Consider the following 18600-nt stretch of genomic DNA (forward strand, 5'->3'; position numbering starts at 1 on the left):
AAGAGCCTTTTAGATTTGACAGTGTGGAGATCCTTGGAGACTTTGACAAAAGCTACAGAGGAGATGGAAGCCTGACTGGAGTGGGTAAGAAGGGAACAGGTGCTGATAAGGTAGAGACAGTATGATAAACAACTTTTCCCAAGGAGTCTGAAACTGACATTTAAGCAGAGAGAGGGTTTAATTGTAGGAGTGACAATGATAAGGGAAGAACAGACAAGACCCAACGTGCAGATAGAGAAGAGAGCTTTTGGTGAGAGCAGGGACTTCTGCTCTATTGTAACAGGTAAGATAATAAGTCTTAAGAATCAGTGTCTTCACTAAGAAGACAGGCCCTTGAGAAGCAGTGCTCCAATGCTTCCATAACTAACACCTGCTCAGGTATCAGCTCTGATATTACCTCTTTATGGGCCTTCTCTGACTCCCATTTGGTGCCTCTTCCAGTTACCATACACCTAGTGTTTCTTCTAACATGGCACTTAGAAAATATTTGTGGAATGTATCACATTTGACAAACAGAGTCCATCATTTTTTAACACCTCATTCCTCTATAGGACAAAATTATTTTCATAAATCAAATGTATTAATTAACTTCATGTTAATTTCATATCACTCTGGCTTTGAGATTTGGGATCTCTTACTTAATCTTCCTGATTCTATCAGCAATCAGCACTTGAGAGGATTAGCTCTGTGATGTATGAACAATCCATTCATGTTTTCATTTCATCAGCCCCCCTTCTCCCAGGGCAAGGCATGACAGGACAGAGACAACCCACCCTTCAGTCTTTTAGTATAGAACATATTTTTGTTGTGGACATCTGGAACACCAGGGACTGGAGAGGAAGAGATTACCCTGGGGTCCTGCCTCCTGCCCCCACCTAAAACGACACTCATGGTCTGCTGACTGTCCTAGAGAAACATGCCTCAGGCCTGGGAATGACTCAGGGGCAGGCATGCCCCACTATTTCCCCTCAGCTTGGGTCATTCTGGACTCCAGTCTTGGGTCAGTGTCCTGTCTCTTCACCCATCTACCCCACCATCCAAGGTAGCTCTGATTCCTGTGAGTATTCCAAACACACAAAAAAGCATGGTAGCAAGCACTGGGCATTGTTACATTGTTACTTTTTCTTTCTTTTTAAAAAAAAAAATTTTAACTTTAAGGTCATACTTTATTTAATCTAATATATCCATATTATTATTTCAAAATGTAATCAATATAAAGATTAAGATATTTTACATTGTTTTTCATATCATGTCAAATATGAATATCTTACAATACCTCTTTGTTAGACTAGCCTCATTTCAAGTGCTCGATTGTTATATGAAGCTATGCCTACCTTATTAGATAGTGCGGATCTAGACTAGGAAATACATGATTATTAAACTCAATAGGGGGATTAGGGAAAAGTTCTAATATAAAATTTTGTGTGAAGTTTCAATTAAAGAACTTGGCATTGGGAAAAACTATTTAGGAAAGGAGAGGATAATGAAATATAAACTCTCATTGGTGGAACGGGAAAGGTTTCTTTTTAAGGAAAGGTAACTAGAAATTAGAGTGGAGAAAGACAAAAGTAGTTTTCATTCCTGATATATGTATTACTCCTATGTTGTATGTTGGGGTCAGTAAGTTCTACAAGTAAAAATGTGTGTAAATTGAGTCTTTGGGTTTTTTTTTAATTAATTAATTATTTTTTTAAATTGGAGGCTAATTACTTTACAACGTTGTGGTGGTTTTTGCCATACATTCACATGAATCAGCCATGGATGTACATGTGTTGCCCATCCTGCACCCCCCTCCCACCTCCCTCCCCATCCCATCCCTCAGGGTCACCTTAGTGCACCAGCCCTAAGCACCCTGCCTCATACATCAAACCTGGACTGGAGATCTATTTCACATATGATAATATACATGTTTCAATGCTATTCTCTCAAGTCATCCCACCCTTGCCTTCTCCCACAGAGTCCAACAGCCTATTCTTTACATCTCTATCTCTTTTGCTGTCTTGCATATAGGGTCATCATTACCATCTTTCTAAATTCAATGTAGATGTGTTAATATACTGTATTGGTGTTTTTCTTTCTGTCTAATAGGCTCCAGTTTCATCCATCTCATTAGAACTGATTCAAATGCATTCTTGTTAATAGCTGAGTAATATTCCATTGTGTATATGTACCCACAACTTTCTTATCCATTCATCTGCCGATGGACATCTAGGTCGCTTCCATGTCCTGGCTATTGTAAACAGTGCTGTGATGAACATTGGAATATACATGTCTCTTTCAATTCTGAAAGACAGGGTAGGATGCCTAGGATTTTTGCACGGGTTCATTCTATTGGTGAATTCAAAATGTAAGAGTGGGAATAGGCATGCAGGAAAGGAGGAAACAATATGTCAGGGAGGGAAGATGGAAGGGATAAACCTAGGTGACGTCCGGTAAGATTGTTCACCCCATAGTACTCAGCCAGTGGGGAACTGGGGGAGGGCTTTGCATCCAGTGATAAATTGCTCATTGTAATGATTCTGGGTGTTCCTGTCACCAGACACTCAATCTTGCAAGACCATCATTAAAGCCTTTCTTCCAACTGCACTTCAAGTCTCCAAGTCCATTCTTTGAGTTTGGGCTGGTGAGCGTGTTTCTCACATTAATTAACAATAATCTTTTGATGCTCAGAAGACCTGTTCCTTGTCACAAACTTCTACATAACCTAACTCCTCCCCCGCCCCCAGAACAGTTCTCTCAGGGTCACTTGAGATGCTGTCTCCTGGGCTTGAAGTCCTAAAAACTGTCACCAAATAAAACATAACTCTCAACTTCTAGGTTGTGACTATTTTTTTTTTTTTAAGTCAATACTAGGGAATTGAAGAGTGGGGAAGAAGGGGTGAGAGCATTTTAAATGACATCTAGGCCTGAGTCTGGGATAGCAGACTCTCCAAACTCTCACAGCCCCCTGGATCCTCAGTACTATTCTTCCTTGCCAACCTTGGGCAAAAGGTCACCATCCCATCTAGTCCTTAGGACCCCGCTTCCTATCTTTAACCCTCTGACCCTCCCCAGTTAGAGCCTCCTCATGCCAACCTTTGGGTGACTTGTCCTAAATATCTAGCCCCTAACTTTTCCATTTCCCCTATCAAATGGAAATAACATGTCTGATATCTATAAAAGGACACTTTATTTGAAAGGATTATTGAAGGGAAAGTACTATTGAAAGGGAAAAGGGATGGAGCAGAGGGAAAGCACTCTGACCATAAAATCTCTGTGTCTCAATAATTAGACAAAGAGGGGGTTGTCTTTAAAGGTAGAAAGATAAAAAGAACAGGGGTAGGGACTTAGGATGAAGGGGAGTGACAACATCAGGCTTGCATTAGATGATATTTTACCCTGAGGCCAGGATGCTGTCAGGAGGGGCTGTTGAGGAGGGGCTGTATGCTGGTTCAGGCTGAGCGTGGGTCAAAGTTCAGGGAATTGAGGGAAGGAAAGAATCTTAAGCAAAGTTTGGTTAACAAGCATTTTGATGATTGGGGGCTAGCAGGGGGTCTGGTGGGGTCTGTGTCTGCTCAAGATGGAGGTCGCATCTGTGATTCTTATCTAAGTCTTATGGAAAAGGGATCATTGGGGTGTGTCTGAAAAAAAAAAAAAAAAGCACAATCTAAAAATTGAGAATTCTGTCTTATTTGGCATATTTTCTGAGGACTGAAGCCCAGAAAAGAGCCCTCCTGTAGCGCCTGCCCATGTTGGTAAGAGTTGTGTGTTTGATCCCTGTGTTGGGAAGATCCCCTGGAGGAGGGTATGGCAACCCTCATTATTCTTCCTGGAGAATCCCATGGACATACAAGCCTGGTAGGCAGTGAGAGGGTAACAGGCAGGAAGGCCAGGGGTCTCCAAATGGAGGAAAGAGGCTGCAAGTGCCAGACATTTTTCTCTCTCTTAAGCGGCAGGAGGAAAAAAACCAGCGATATGTTTTTCCTTCTCTATACAAATTTAAAAGGAGGTTTCTCTTAAAATGCTGTGTTGCCATGACACCTGGTCTCACCTAAAGCTAACTACTCTCAAACCTTGAGTTAACCAATACATTTCTTTTTCTTATGGAAATGTTGTCTGAAGCTATGTTAATGTACCCCAGACTCTATCTTCAAGTTGGTTCTGCCAAATGGCCTAACTTACTTACTCAGGTATTGTTCCCCTAATCTATGTAAACAAAACTATTTGTTGGTATTCTGCCCTTCCATAAGATTCAAGTCAATGAATTATCTGGTGCCATTCTAAATTTTATGACACTCCTTTCTTTTCATTAACAGACTGTGAGTGACTATATAACATACAGCTAAAGACTAGGAGGAGGGTACTCTTTTGCCCCCTTCTGATGCCTACGTCAGAAGCTTTCTCTATCTCCTTTATACTTTAATAAAACTTTATTACACAAAAGCTCTGAGCGATCCAGCCTCGTCTCTGGCCCCAGATTGAATTCGTCTCCTCCTGAGGCCAAGAATCCCATGTCTTATCGTTCAGCAACAACCTTTCAGCAGCAGTCCATAGGATTGCACAGAGTCAGACATGACTGACATGACAGCATGCACTCATCCAAAACCCAGAAAATAGCCTCTCAAATCACTCTGAGGGACTGTGCAAAAGAGATAAAGGAAGAAGAGCCAGAATACATAGGAGTTTTGCAACTAAACTAAGTAATCAGAGTATTAAAATATATATATATATATATCTTATTGCTAATTAAAGAAAAGCAGACATTCTCAGTTATTTAATTTGGTGTTTTTCTATGTATGGGAGAATGCAAGAGTCTGGGCTCATTGAAATCATTCCTTTGATATGTACCTTAGTTATCAAGGTGAATATCCTGCTTCTCTCCATCCTGAATCCCTACAGGGTGCACAGTTGGGGGTGCCTGCAGTGGCTGAGCGCTTGGCAACAGAGAGCTTGTTTGTCTCCATCCTGAGTTCCCTCAGGGTTCACCATCAATAGTGGCTTTAGTGGTTGATGACTTGATGGACTGCTCATATGCCTGGTAAATTTTTTCATCCATAGCTGCACCTACAGGTCAGCAAGCTCTGTAGTTGTCCAGACTCAAGACATAAGAAAGAGCCCACAGACAGCAACAGAGACATCAGTGGTTATTAGACATGTCCAAAGCAAGATCCTGAGCAACAACTCCCGAATATGGCATACAGCAGGCCAGCCAGGGCATAGTAGCAATCCATGCTATGGGAGTGAGTGTTTCACAGTTATATTCCTTTCATATGCACATCGCCTATCTGGGACTAGTATCCTGTTTTTTACATTCTGAACTTCCTCAGGGTTCACCACAGGGAGTGGCTGGCTGCAATCTGATGGCTGTTAGATGGCAGGTATTCTTCTCCTTTCTGAGTGCCTTTAGGAATCACCAGCTTGTATTTCAGGGTTGCAATCACTGACAACTGTGACATTCTTGTTTATTGATATTGCAGGAAATATGTCATTTTTTAACCCTCACCACTTAAACTATGATCCCCAGAACCACAGCAGTTCCCTCTGGGAATGCAATAGAAATTCCAGGCACCACCTCAGACCTGCTGAAGTGAATCTGCATTTGGATGAGATCCCCTATGCGCACTGTAGCTTGAGAAGCACTGTTTTTAATGAAGAGCACAGATCTCACCCCTGGGGACACATTAGAATTACCTGGGAGGTACATTTATTCTTTCAGGGAAGAAGATATTTTCCTCTACCTTTCTCTGTTCTTCCGCTGGTCTAAGAATCAAGCTGACATGAGACAGATCAACAGGAAACAATCAAACAAAATTTTAACAACATTTTAATTTGGACAGACCTAGAAGTTAGCAACTCACCAAAATGGCCAAAACCCTCACTTTAAACACCAATCCAGCCCTACTAACCCCTGACTTAGCAATTCAGTAGAGTTAAGTAGGAGGAGGGGAAAAGAAAAGTGGTCTGGCACCTATAGCCATGCTGCAGTGAATTGGTCACCTGAAGGCCAGATTACCTGAAGAAAATAGACCCTTACCTTCAGAGTTGCAGAAGTGGGGGCAGCAAAAGCCTGCATAAGTGAAGCTGTTGAGATTGGCATCTTACCCTTCCATTTCTACTAGTGGCTCACAGTTGACCTCGAAGCTGGGTCTTTTCAACCAAACCCCCAGGAGATGTCAAAGTTCCTAACATAGTGTATTAGAAATGAAATAATTCCTACCATATCAGTAAACAAGGATGTCACAGTCATCAGTGATTGCAGCCCTCCAATGTGAGCTGGTAAGCCCTGAATGGACTCAGGAAGGAAAGAAAACCTGCCATTAACTAGCCATCGAACTACAGCCAGTTCTCAGGTGAACCCTGAGGAAAGAAAACTCAGAATATGAAAACAGGATACTGGTTCCAGATAGGTGATGTGCATATGAAAGGAGTGATTTCAGTGGGCAAAGACTCTTGCATCTTCCCATACATAGGAAAGTGCTAACTTCCTTAACTTGGGATATCTGGTTTTCTTTAATCAACAATAATCTTTTGATGGTCAGACTTACCTGCCCTTTGTTGCAAAACTTCTATATAACCTGGCTCCTCCCTTTCCCTCCTTGGAGCAATTCTCTCAGGGTCAATTGAGATTTTGTCTCCTGGGCTTGAAGTCTTAAAAATTCTCACTGAATAAAGCATAGCTCTTTAAGTTGTGAATATTTTTTAAGTTAACAGGGTTTAAAAAAATGACTCCACAGCAGAATCCCATGGGAGCTTTAAAAATTATGATGGCTAAGCCCATCCCTAAATCTGAAGTAACTGTTAGCAAGGCCTAGGAACTAAGGATTTTAAGGAAATTTAAATGCTCCCTAGGGGATTTCAGTGTGCAGCCAGAGTTGGGAATTGCTGATCTAAAATGATGGGATACTGGGATATTCCTGGGCATCCAGTGGTTAAATCTCCACACTTTCAAAATGGCAGAGGAATAGGTCAGGAAGACCAATTCCCCCCCCCCCCCCACACACACACACACCAATATATCAAAAGATTATCTACATGCAGAGCAGCTCCCACAGAACAACTTCTGAATGCTGGTGGAGAACCCCAGAGGCCCAGAAAAGCAAACCAATCTCTTTAGAATAAGGTAGGATAAAGGACGAAGAGAAAAAGGGAGACAAAGGATTTCAGGATGGAGATCTAGCCTTTGGAGGGAGCCGTGGAGGAGAAGTTTGCACACAATAGGAAACCCTCTCACAGTTTGGGGTCAGTGGGGAGCTTAGGAGAGAAGCATAACCAAGAAAATTTGCCACAGAAGTCATGCCAAATGGCAAACACCAGCCAAAAAGCAGCTCACAAGCTCATACCCACCAGCACTGAGTGGGGGCCAGGTGGGGAGACTTGGGCTGTGTCAGTGGTCCACAGGTAAAGAACCAGGGTTGAACGCCATGAGGACACTCTGGGGGGACTAATGTGACATAACACAGGCGGGACAGGGAAAACCCAAACCGTGGGATCTTCAGAGAAACAAAGAAAAGCAAAGGATCATTCCTTCAAGAAAGCTCTAGCACTGCACCCTGACCCCTGGAGTGCTCATAGAACAAAGGATTGTGCCCTAATGAATACCAAAGGAGGTTGAGCTGGTTGCCATTTATGGCCCTCCTCAGAGACAGAGAGGCAGATGTGCCACAGACAGAGGCAGAAGACAAGAGACTGCTGCGATCTCGGCCTCAGAGGCTGCATCTGCCAAACTGTGAGCTGACTGCCAGTCGCTACCAACATCTTCCTGGGACCCTGGATGGCTCATATCTGCTGGGAGTGTCACAGCCTGAGACCAGCTTCCCTGAGGAGATGCACAGCCGACCTGGGACAGTGCCCTTGTGGTGCACACAGGAGCCCGAGCTCCTTGGACCTGGGAGGTGCACACCCACATTGGGCTGTGGCAACCCCTGTGTGGTCCAACCTGCCAGTGCTCCTACGCATGCCAGCAACAATTGCTTGCAGTGTCCTTCCCTCTCCACAGCACAGCTGAGCAAGTGAGCCTAAATAAGTGGTTAGTTTCACCCTCTCATGTCAGGGTAGAGATCAGACACTGAGAGAGAGACTTGCAAGTAGATGCAGCCAACTTAAGCAAAGAAAAGGAGTAATAGCCCCAGATGTGGCAGATGCAACAGATTAAAATTCTGCAGTTAAACTAAGACTATGCACTTGAGGGGCAACTGTAGACTTTGAGAATAAGTACAAGCCAAAATAAGAGAATATCTAACACCAAACTCACTTCTACACTGCCCACAACAGCTCCTAGAGACCTTTCTATATATACTGGAGGACCTTCTGAGTAGGAAATTCGATTGGAGCAGGAAAACGGAGGAATTACAAACATTCATCTCACTATTAACATATATATCTCCCTACCTCCTCTAAGATTTTTTTTATTATTATGATTTCTTAGTTTTTCAATTTTATTATTTTTAATTAATTTTTATTCATATTTTCATTGTTTTTCCTTTCTTCCCTTCTTTTTCTCCTTATTTCCCTCACACTGTCCTAATATAGTTCTTTATTATTCCTTTAACTTTTTTTTATAGCCTACTTTTACCTTTCTTAAAAAAAAAAAAAACCTTCGTTTTGAAAAAAAAAAACACATATTTTTAAAAATTTTTGTGTTCGATTTTGGTTTTTTATATTGTACTTTTAAGAGTTTAATTTTTATTATAGGTTTTTAATTTTTGCTTCTGGATCTTTTATTATTAGTTTTGTATCTTTAAGACTTTAATTTTTAGTATCTATTTTCACTTAGGGATTTGATTATTGGCTTGATTGCTCTTTCTTTTTTTAAATATAAATTTATTTATTTTAATTGGAGGCTAATTACTTTACAATATTGTATTGGTTTTGCCATACATTGACATGAATCCACCATGGGTGTACATGTGTTACTCATCCTGAACCCCCCTCCCACCTCCCTCCCCATCTGATCCCTCTGGGTCATCCCAGTGCACCAGGACCAAGCACCCTGTATCATGCATTGAACCTGGACTGGTGATTCATTTCACATATGATAATATACATGTTTTAATGCCATTCTCTAAAATCATCCCACCCTCACCCTCTCCCACAGAGTCCAAGAGACGGTTCTATACATCTGTGTCTCTTTTGCTGTCTCACACACAGTATTATCGTTACCATCTTTCTAAATTCCATATATATGTGTTATTATACTGTATTGGTGTGTTGTTTTTCTGGCTTACTACACTCTGCATAATAGGCTCCAGTTTCATCCACCTATTTAGAACAGATTAAAATGTACTCTTTGTAATAGCTGAGTAATATTCCATAGTGTATATGTACCACAACTTTCTTATCCATTCGTCTGCTGATGGACATCTAGGTTGCTTCCATGTCCTGCCTATTATAAATAGTGCTGCGATGATCATTGGGATACACGTGTCTCTTTCATTTCTGGTTTCCTTGGTGTGTATGCCCAGCAGTGGGATTGCTTGGTTATATGGCAGTTCTATTTCCAGTTTTTAAAGGAACCTCCACACTGTTCTCCATAGTGGCTGTACTAGTTTGAATTCCCACTGACAGTGTAAGAGGGTTCCCTTTTATCCACACCCTCTCCAGCATTTATTGCTTGTAGACTTTTGGATAGCAGCCATCCTGACTTGCATGTAATGGTACCTCATTGTGGTTTGAATTTGCATTTCTCTGATAATGAGTGATGTTGAGCATCTCTTCATGTGTTTGTTATCCATCTGTATGTCTTCTTTGGAGAAATGTTTGCTTAGTTCTTTGGCCTATTTTTTTATTGGGTCGTTTAATTTTCTGGAATTGAGCTGCAGGAGTTGCTTGTATATTTTTGAGATTAATTATTTGTCAGTTGCTTTATTTCCTATTATTTTCTCCCATTCTGAAGGCTGTATTTTCACCTTGTTTATACTTTCCTCTGTTGTACAGGAGCTTTTAATTTTAATTAGGTTCCATTTGTTTATTTTTGCTTTTATTTTCAATATTCTGGGAGGTGGGTCATAGAGGATCTTGCTGTGATTTATGTTGGAGAGTGTTTTGCCTATGTTCTCCTCTAGGAGTTTTATAGTTTCTGGTCTTACATTTAGATCTTTAATCCATTTTGAGTTTATTTTTGTGCATGGTGTTAGAAAGTGTTCTAGTTTCACTCTTTTACAAGTGGTTGACCAGTTTTCCCAGCACCACTTGTTAAAGAGATTGTCTTTTTTCCATTGTATATTCTTGCCTCTTTTGTCAAAGATAAGGTGTCCATCAGTGCGTGGATTTATCTCTGGGCTTTCAATTCTGTTCCATTGATCTATATATCTGTCTTTGTGCCGATACCATACTGTCTTGATGAGTGTGGCTTTGTAGTAGAGCCTGAAGTCAGGCGGGTTGATTCCTCCAGTTCCATTCTTCTTTCTCAAGATTGCTTTGGCAATTTGATGATTTTTAGTATTTCCATACAAATTGTGAAATTATTTGTTCTAGTTGTCTGAAAAATACCATTGGTAGCTTGATAGGGATTGCATTGAATCTATACATTGCTTTGGATAGTATACTCATTTTCACTATATTGATTCTGCTGATCCATGAATATGGTATATTTCTCCTTCTATTTGTGTCCTCTTTGATTTCTTTCATCAGTGTTTTATAGTTTTCTATATATAGGTCTTTTGTTCCTTTAAGTAGATATATTTCTAAGTATTTTACTCTTTTCATTGTAATGGTGAATGAAATCGTTTCCTTAATTTCTCTATTTTCTCATTATCAGTGTATAGGAATGCAAGGGATGTCTGTGTGTTGATTTTATATCCTGTAACTACTGTATTCATTGATTAGCTCTAGTAATTTTCTGGTGGAGTCTTTAGGGTTTTCTATGTAGAGGATCATGTCATCTGCAAACAGTGAGAGTTTTACTTCTTCTTTTCCAATCTGGATTCCTTTTATTTCTTTTTCTCCTCTGATTTCTGTGGCCAAAACTGCCAAAACTATGTTGAATAGTAGTGAGAGTGGGCACCCTTGTCTTGTTCCTGACTTTAGGGGAAATGCTTTCAATTTTTCACCATTGAGGATAATGTTTGCTGTGGGTTTGTCATATATAGCTTTTGTTATGTTGAGGTATGTTCCTTCTATTCCTACTTTCTGGGGGGTTTTATCATAAATGGATGTTGAATTTTGTCAAAGTCTTTCTCTGCATCTATTGAGATAATCATATGGTTTTTGTTTTTCAATTTGTTAATGTGGTATAGATTAACATAGATTGATTTGCAAATATTGCAGAATCCTTGCATCCCTGGGATAAAGCCCACTTGGTCATGATGTATGATCTTTTTAATATGTTGTTGGATTCTGTTTGCTAGAATTTTGTTAAGGATTTTTGCATCTATGTTCATTAGTGATATTGGCCTGTAGTTTTCCTTTTTTGTGACATTTTTGTCAGGTTTTCATATTAGGGTGATGGTGGCCTCATAGAATGAGTTTGGAAGTTTACCTTCCTCTGCCATTTTCTGGAAGAGTTTGAGTAAGATAGGTGTTAGCTCTTCTCTAAATTTTTGGTAGAATTTAGCTGTGAAGCAGTCTGGTCCTGGGCTCTTGTTTGTTGGAAGATTTCTGATTACAGTTTCAATTTCTGTGCTTGTGATGGCTCTGTTAAGATTTTCTATTTCTTCCTGGTACAGTTTTGGAAAGTTATACTTTTCTAAGAATTTGTCCATTTCTTCCAAGTTGTCCATTTTATTTACATATAGTTGCTGACAGTAGTCTCTTATGATCCTTTGTATTTCTGTGTTGTCTGTTGTGATCTCTCCATTTTCATTTCTAATTTTATTGATTTGGTTTTTCTCCCTTTGTTTTTTGGTGAGTCTGGCAATGGTTTGTCAATTTTATTTATCTTCTCAAAGAACCAGCTTTTGGCTTTGTTGATTTTTGCTATGGTCTCTTTTGTTTCTTTTGCATTTATTTCTGCCCTAATTTTTAAGATTTCTTTCCTTCTACTAACCCTGGGGTTCTTTATTTCTTCCTTCTCTAGTTGCTTTAGGTGTAGAGTTAGGTTATTTCTTTGAGTTTTTCTCTTATTTCTTGAGGTAAGCCTGTATTGCTATGAACCTTCCCCTTAGCACTGCTTTTACAGTGTTCCACAGGTTTGGGGCTGTTGTGTATTCATTTTCATTCATTTCTATGCATATTTTGATTTCCTTTTTTATTTCTTCTGTGATTTGTTGGTTATTCATCAGTGTGCTGTTCAGCCTCCATATGTTGGCATTTTTAATAGTGTTTTCTCCTGTAATTGACATCTAATCTTACTGCATTTTGGTCAGAAAAGATGCTTGGAATGATTTTAATTTTTTTTCAATTTACCAAGGCTAGATTTATGGCCCAGGATGGGATCTATCCTGGAGAAATTTCCATGTGAGCTTGAGAAAAAGATGAAATTCATTGTTTTGGGGTGAAATGTCCTATAGATATCAATTAGGTCTAGCTGGTCTATTGTATCATTTAAAGTTTGTGCTTCCTTGTTAATTTTCTGTTTAGTTGATCTATCCATAGGTGTGAGTGGGATATTAAAGTCTCCCAGTATTATTGTGTTATTGTTAATTTCCCCTTTCATACTTGGCATTTGTCTTACATATTGCAGTGCTCCCATGTTGGGTGCATATATATTTATAATTGTTATATCTACTTCTTGGATTGATATTTTGATCATTATGTAGTGTCCTTCTTTGTCTCTTTTAACAGCCTTTGCTTTAAAGTCTATTTTGTCTGATATGAGTATTGTTACTCCTGCTTTATTTTGGTCTCTATTTGCATGGAATATCTTTTTCCGCCCTTTACTTTCAGTCTGTATGTGTCTCTTGTTTCGAGGTGGATCTCTTGTAGACAACATATATAGAGGTCTTGTTTTTGTATTCATTCAACCAGTCTTTGTCTTTTGGTTGGGGCATTCAATACATTCACATTTAAAGTAATTATTGGTAAGTATGATCCCGTTGTCATTTACTTTATTGTTTTGAGTTTGAGTTTATACACCCTTTCTGTGTTTCCTGTCTAGAGAAGATACTTTAGCATTTTTTGGAGAGCTGGTTTGGTGGTGCTAAATTCTCTCAGCTTTTGCTTGTCTGTAAAGCTTTTGATTTCTCCTTCATATCTGAATAAGATCCTTGCTGGGTACAGTACTCTGGCCTGTAGGTTATTTTCTTTCATCATTTTAAGTATATCCTGCCATTCCTTCCTGGCCTGAAGAGTTTCTATTGAAAGACCAGCTGTTATCCTTATGGGAATCCCTTTGTGTGTTATTTGTGGTTTTTCCCTTGCTGCTTTTAATAATTGTTCTTTGTGTTTGATCTTTGTTAATTTGATTAATAAGCATCTTGGGGTGTTTTGCCTTGAGTTTATCCTGTTTGGGACTCTCTGGGTTTCTTGGACTTGAGTGATTTCTCTGTTTCATTTATTCCTACCATTCTATCTTCTACCTCACTTATCCTATCTTCTGCCTCCGTTATTCTACTGTTGCTTCCCTCCAGAGTGTTTTTGATCTCATTTATTGCATTATTCATTATATGTTGACTGCTTTTTTATTTCTTCTAGGTCCTTGTTAAACCTTCCTTGCATCTTCTCAGTCCTTGTCTCCAGGCTATTTGTTTGTAACTCCATTTTGTTTTCAAGATTTTGGATCATTGTCACTATCATTATTTGGAATTCTTTATCAGGTAGATTCCCTATCTCTTCCTCTTTTGTTTGGTTTGGTGGACATTTATTCTGTTCCTTTACCTGCTGGGTATTTCTCTGCCTTTTCATCTTGTTTATATTACTGTATTTGGGGTGGCCTTTCCTTATTCTGGCAGTTTATGGTTCCTCTTTATTGTGGAGGTTCCTCACTGTGGGTGGGGTTGGAAGGGTGGCTTGTCAAGGTTTCCTGGTTAGGGAAGCTTGTGTCGGTGTTCTGGTGGGTGGAGCTGGATTTCTTCTCTCTGGAGTGCAATAAAGTGTACAGTTATGAGTTTTGAGATGTCAATGGGTTTGGTGTGACTTTGGGCAGCCTGTATATTGAAGCTCAGGGATATGTTCCTGCGTTGCTGGAGAATTTGTGTGGTATGTTTTGCTCTGGAACTTGTTGGCCCTTAGGTGGTGCTTGGTTTCAGTGTAGGTATGGAGGCGTTTGATGAGCTACTATTGATTAATGTTCCCTGGAGTCAGGAGTTCTCTGGTGTTCTCAGGATTTGGACTTAAGCCTCCTGCCTCTGGTTTTTGTTCTTATTCTTACAATACTCTCAAGACTTCTCCATCTATACAGCACTGATGATAAAACATCTAGGTTAAAGATGAAAAGTTTCTCCACAGTGAAAGATACCCAGAGAGGTACACAAAGTTACATGGAGAAGAGAAAAGGGAGGAGAGAGATAGAGGTGACCAGGAGGAGAAGAGGGGGAATCAAAAGAGGAGAGAGCAAGCTAACCAGTAATCACTTCCCTATGTGCTCTCCACAGTCTGGACCCCTCAGAGAGGTTCACGGTGTTACACAGAGAAGAGAAGAGGGAGGAGGGAGACAGAGGTGGCCAGGAGGATAAAAGGGGGAATCAAAAGGAGAGAGACAGATCCAGCCAGTAATCAGTTCCCTTAGTGTTCTCCACATCTCGGAACACAGAAAGAGATTCACAGAGTTGGGTAGAGAAGAGAAAGGAGAGGGCAGAGATAGAGGTGACCTAGCAGAGACAAAGGAGAGTCAAAAGGGGGAGAGAGCAATCAAGCCAGGAATCACACTCCCAAGTAAAAATGTGTACTGAAGATTGGGTTCTTAAAGGTATAAAATTGATAACAAATACTAAAAAGAAAAGTTTCAAAATCTAGAGTAGAGGTTGGATTCTCAAAAATACAATATTAAAGAAAAAAACAAAGTCACAAAAATTATAATATATATATATATATATATATATGAAGTTGGCTTTAAAAAATAGGGTCGTTTTTCTTGCCAAGTAATAGTAGGTTATAAAAATGAAAATTAAAGGAGTAATAGAGGGCTTAAAAATTAAAAAAATTTTTTTTATAAATTTAAAAAATGATAATAGTAAAAAATATATCTAGGACTTTCTCTGGTGTTGTTGTGGACAGTGTGGGGTCAGTTCATTTTCAGATAGTTCCTTGATCTGGCTTATACTTCTCAAGATCTATAGGCCCCTTCCTATGTAGTCAGTGCTAACTATAGGGTTTTAATCTATTGAACCTGTCACTTCCAAGGCGTTCCCTCTGTTTGTTTTAGCTTCTTCTGTTTGGTGGTCTCTTCAGTGTCTAATTTCCACCCTGACACAAGGGGCCGGTGGTGGTCACGTTTTTAGGCTCACTTGTTCAGTCGTGCAGTGGGGAGGGAGGAACACCGCAAACAAACATCACTGGCATGTGCTTGCAGGGTCTTGGCCACACTGGGTTTGCCCCCGCTCATGGCGTATGTGCTTTCCCAGTCTACGCTGTTTAGGCTCTAGGTTGCTCTGCCAGGAACTGTCTGAGGCGGGCCCTGAGTTGTATGCACTTCCCAGGTCTAAGCCGCTCAGGTTCTCTGGTACTCTACCGAGGCACAGACTTGGTTGGGCCTGCGTTTTGTACCCTTCCCAGGTCCAAGCAGCTCAGGTAACCAGGTGCTTGGTAAGCGTGGTTGTCCCCAGGTGGGCGCTGTGACTTATCACCTCCCCCATCCCTGCTGTTTGGTTTTCTTGGTGTACAACCGGCACACCTTCTGAGGTGTGCCATGTGTCTCTTCTGGGGAGCTGATCTCTGGCTGCAACCCTCCCGGTGGATGTCGACCATCCAGAATGCCAAGAACTCTTGGTTAACAATGAAGCCTGCTTGCAGTTTGGTATAGGATGCCTCTCTGGGACCGTGATTGCCCTCTTCCAGCTCTGGCTGCCCTCGCCTGCCTGTCTCCAGCGGGATGGGGCAGTCCACAGCTGGCTAGCTCTACTCAGTCCTTTGTTCTGTGAGCGGGCCTGGTGGTGTCTTAGGTTAGGGCTTTTCGCAGGATAACTATCCCACAGTCTGGGTTGCTATCTCAAGCTAGTTCCCTTAGGTTGCCATCAGGGCATTCAGGCCCAGTCCTTACCCTAAGCAATGCAGCCTGCTCCTCCCTGTCTGGCCCCTGCTTGCTAGTGGCTGATGCGAGCGTCTGAACTGCTTCTCCACTAAGAGTTGCCCTTAGGCATGTAATCTGCGGGTTTTTGTTACTTATTTATTTTTCCTCCTGGTTATGTTGCCCTCTGAGGTTCCAAGGCTCTCCACAGACTTGCCAGTGAGAGAGTTTCCTGGTGTTTGGAAACTTCTCTCTTTTTTAAGACTCCCTTCCTGGGACAGATCTCCGTCTCTACCTCTTTTGTCTCTCTTTTTATTTTTTATATTTTTCCTACCTCCTTTTGAAGACAATGGCTGCCTTTCTGGGTGCCTAATGTCCTCTGCCAGCACTCAGAAGTTGTTTTGTGGAATTTACTTAGCGTTCAAATGTTCTTTCGATGAATTTTTTGGGGAGAAAGTGGTCTCCTCGTCCTATTCCTCTGCCATCATAGGACCGCCCCCCAGCTGCTCTCTTTCTTTCTGACTCTCCCTTTTCTCCTCCTGGTCAACTCATTCTCCTTCCTCCCTCTCCTCTTCTCTATATAACTCTGAATCTCTTTGGTTGTCCCTGGCTATGGAGAGCTGTTTCACCATTAACCTAGGGGTTTTGTCTTCTGTGCTGTGTGAACTGAGAAGTCTTGATGCTATTGTAAGAGGCCAAGACTGAAACCCAGAGGAAGGACACTCAACTCCAGAACTTTGTACCATTATAGAACTCGACACCAGGGAACATTAATAGACAAGAGCCCACCCCAAAGCCTCCATACCTACACTGAGACCAAGCTCCACCCAAGAGTCAGCAAGCTCCAATGCAAGATACACCATGCCAGTCCTCCAGCAAAACAGGAACATAACCCTGAGCATTAATAAATAGGTTGCTTAAAGCCATGCCAAATCCATAAACACCCCAAAACTCACTAATGGTACTGTACTGCCCTCCAGAGAGATGAGATCCAGATCCACCCACCAGAACACAAACACAGGTTTCCTAAACCAGGAAACCTTCACAAGTCACTGGTCCAACCACACCCACAGGGAACAGACCCTGCAATATAGAGGAACAATGGCCCTCCAGCCTGCAGAAAGGAGATCACCCCAAAAGCAAGCTAAACAAAATGAAAAGGCAGAGAAATATCCAGCAGGTGAAAGAACATGTTAAAAACCCACCAAACCAAAGAGGAGATAGGGAGTCTACCTGAAAAAGAATTCAGAATAATGATAGTAAAGATGATCCAAAATCTCGAAAATAAAATGGAGATACAGATAAATGAACTAGAGACATGAATTGAGAAGATGCAAGAAATGGTTAACAAGGACCTAGAAGAAATAAAGAATAACAATCAGCAATGGGCAATGTAATAACTGAGATTAAAACCACTTTGGAGGGAACCAACAGTACAATAACTGAGGCAGAATAAATGATAAGTGAGCTGGAAGATAGAATTGTGGAAATAAATGAAACAGAGTGGAAAAGAAAAAAAGAATAAAAGGAAATGAGGAAATCTTGGAAGAACTCTGGGACAATGTTAAGCACCCCAATATTCGAATCATAGGTATTCCAGAAGAAGAAGACAAAAAGCAAGAATATGAGAAAATATTTGAGGAGATAATAGTCAAAAATATTCTCTAAAATGGGGAGGGAAATAGCCTCCCAAGTCCAAAAAGCCCAGAGAGTCCCATAGAGGATAAACCCAAGGAGAAACAAGCCAGGACACATAATAATCAAACTAACAAAAATTAAACAAAGGACAAATATTAAAAGCAGCAAGAGAAAAGCAACCTATAAGATACAAGGGGGTTCCCATAAGGCTAACCGTTGATCTTTCAACAGGAACTCTGTAGGCAAGAAGGGAATGGTAGGACACACTTAAACTGATGAAAGGGGAAAATCTACAAAGAAGATCACTCTACCCAGCAAGGATATCATTCAGATTCAAAGGAGAAATCAAAAGTGATACAGACAAGCAAAAGCTAAGAGAATTCAGTCCCACCAAACTAGCTCTTCAACAAATGCTAAAGGAAATTCTCTAAACAGAAAACACAGAAAAGGTTTATAAAAATCAAACCAAAACAATAAAGTAAATGGTGACAGGATCATACTTATCAATTATTACCTTAAATGTAAAAGGGTTAAATGCTCCCACCAAAAAACATAGACTGGACAAAAAAATAAGACCACTATATAGGCTGTCGATAAGAGACCCACCTCAAACCTAGGGACACATACAGACTGAAAGTGAGGGGCTTGAAAAAGATATTTCATGCAAATGGAAATCAAAAGAAAGTGGATGCAGCAGTACTCATAGCATAAAAGATAAACTTTAAAATAAAGGCCGCTATAAGAGACAAAGAAAGACATTACATAATGATCACGGGATCAATCCAAGATGAGGACATAACAATTACTAATATACATGCACCCAGCATAGGAGCACTTCAATATATAAGGCAAATGCTAACAACTATTAAAGGAGAAATCAACAGTAGCACAATAATAGTGGGGGACTTTAATACCCCACTGTTGCTGTTCTTTAATGGACCAGA

The sequence above is a fragment of the Cervus canadensis genome, chromosome 10 (genome assembly GCF_019320065.1).
Source record: "Cervus canadensis isolate Bull #8, Minnesota chromosome 10, ASM1932006v1, whole genome shotgun sequence".
NCBI lineage: Eukaryota > Metazoa > Chordata > Mammalia > Artiodactyla > Cervidae > Cervus > Cervus canadensis.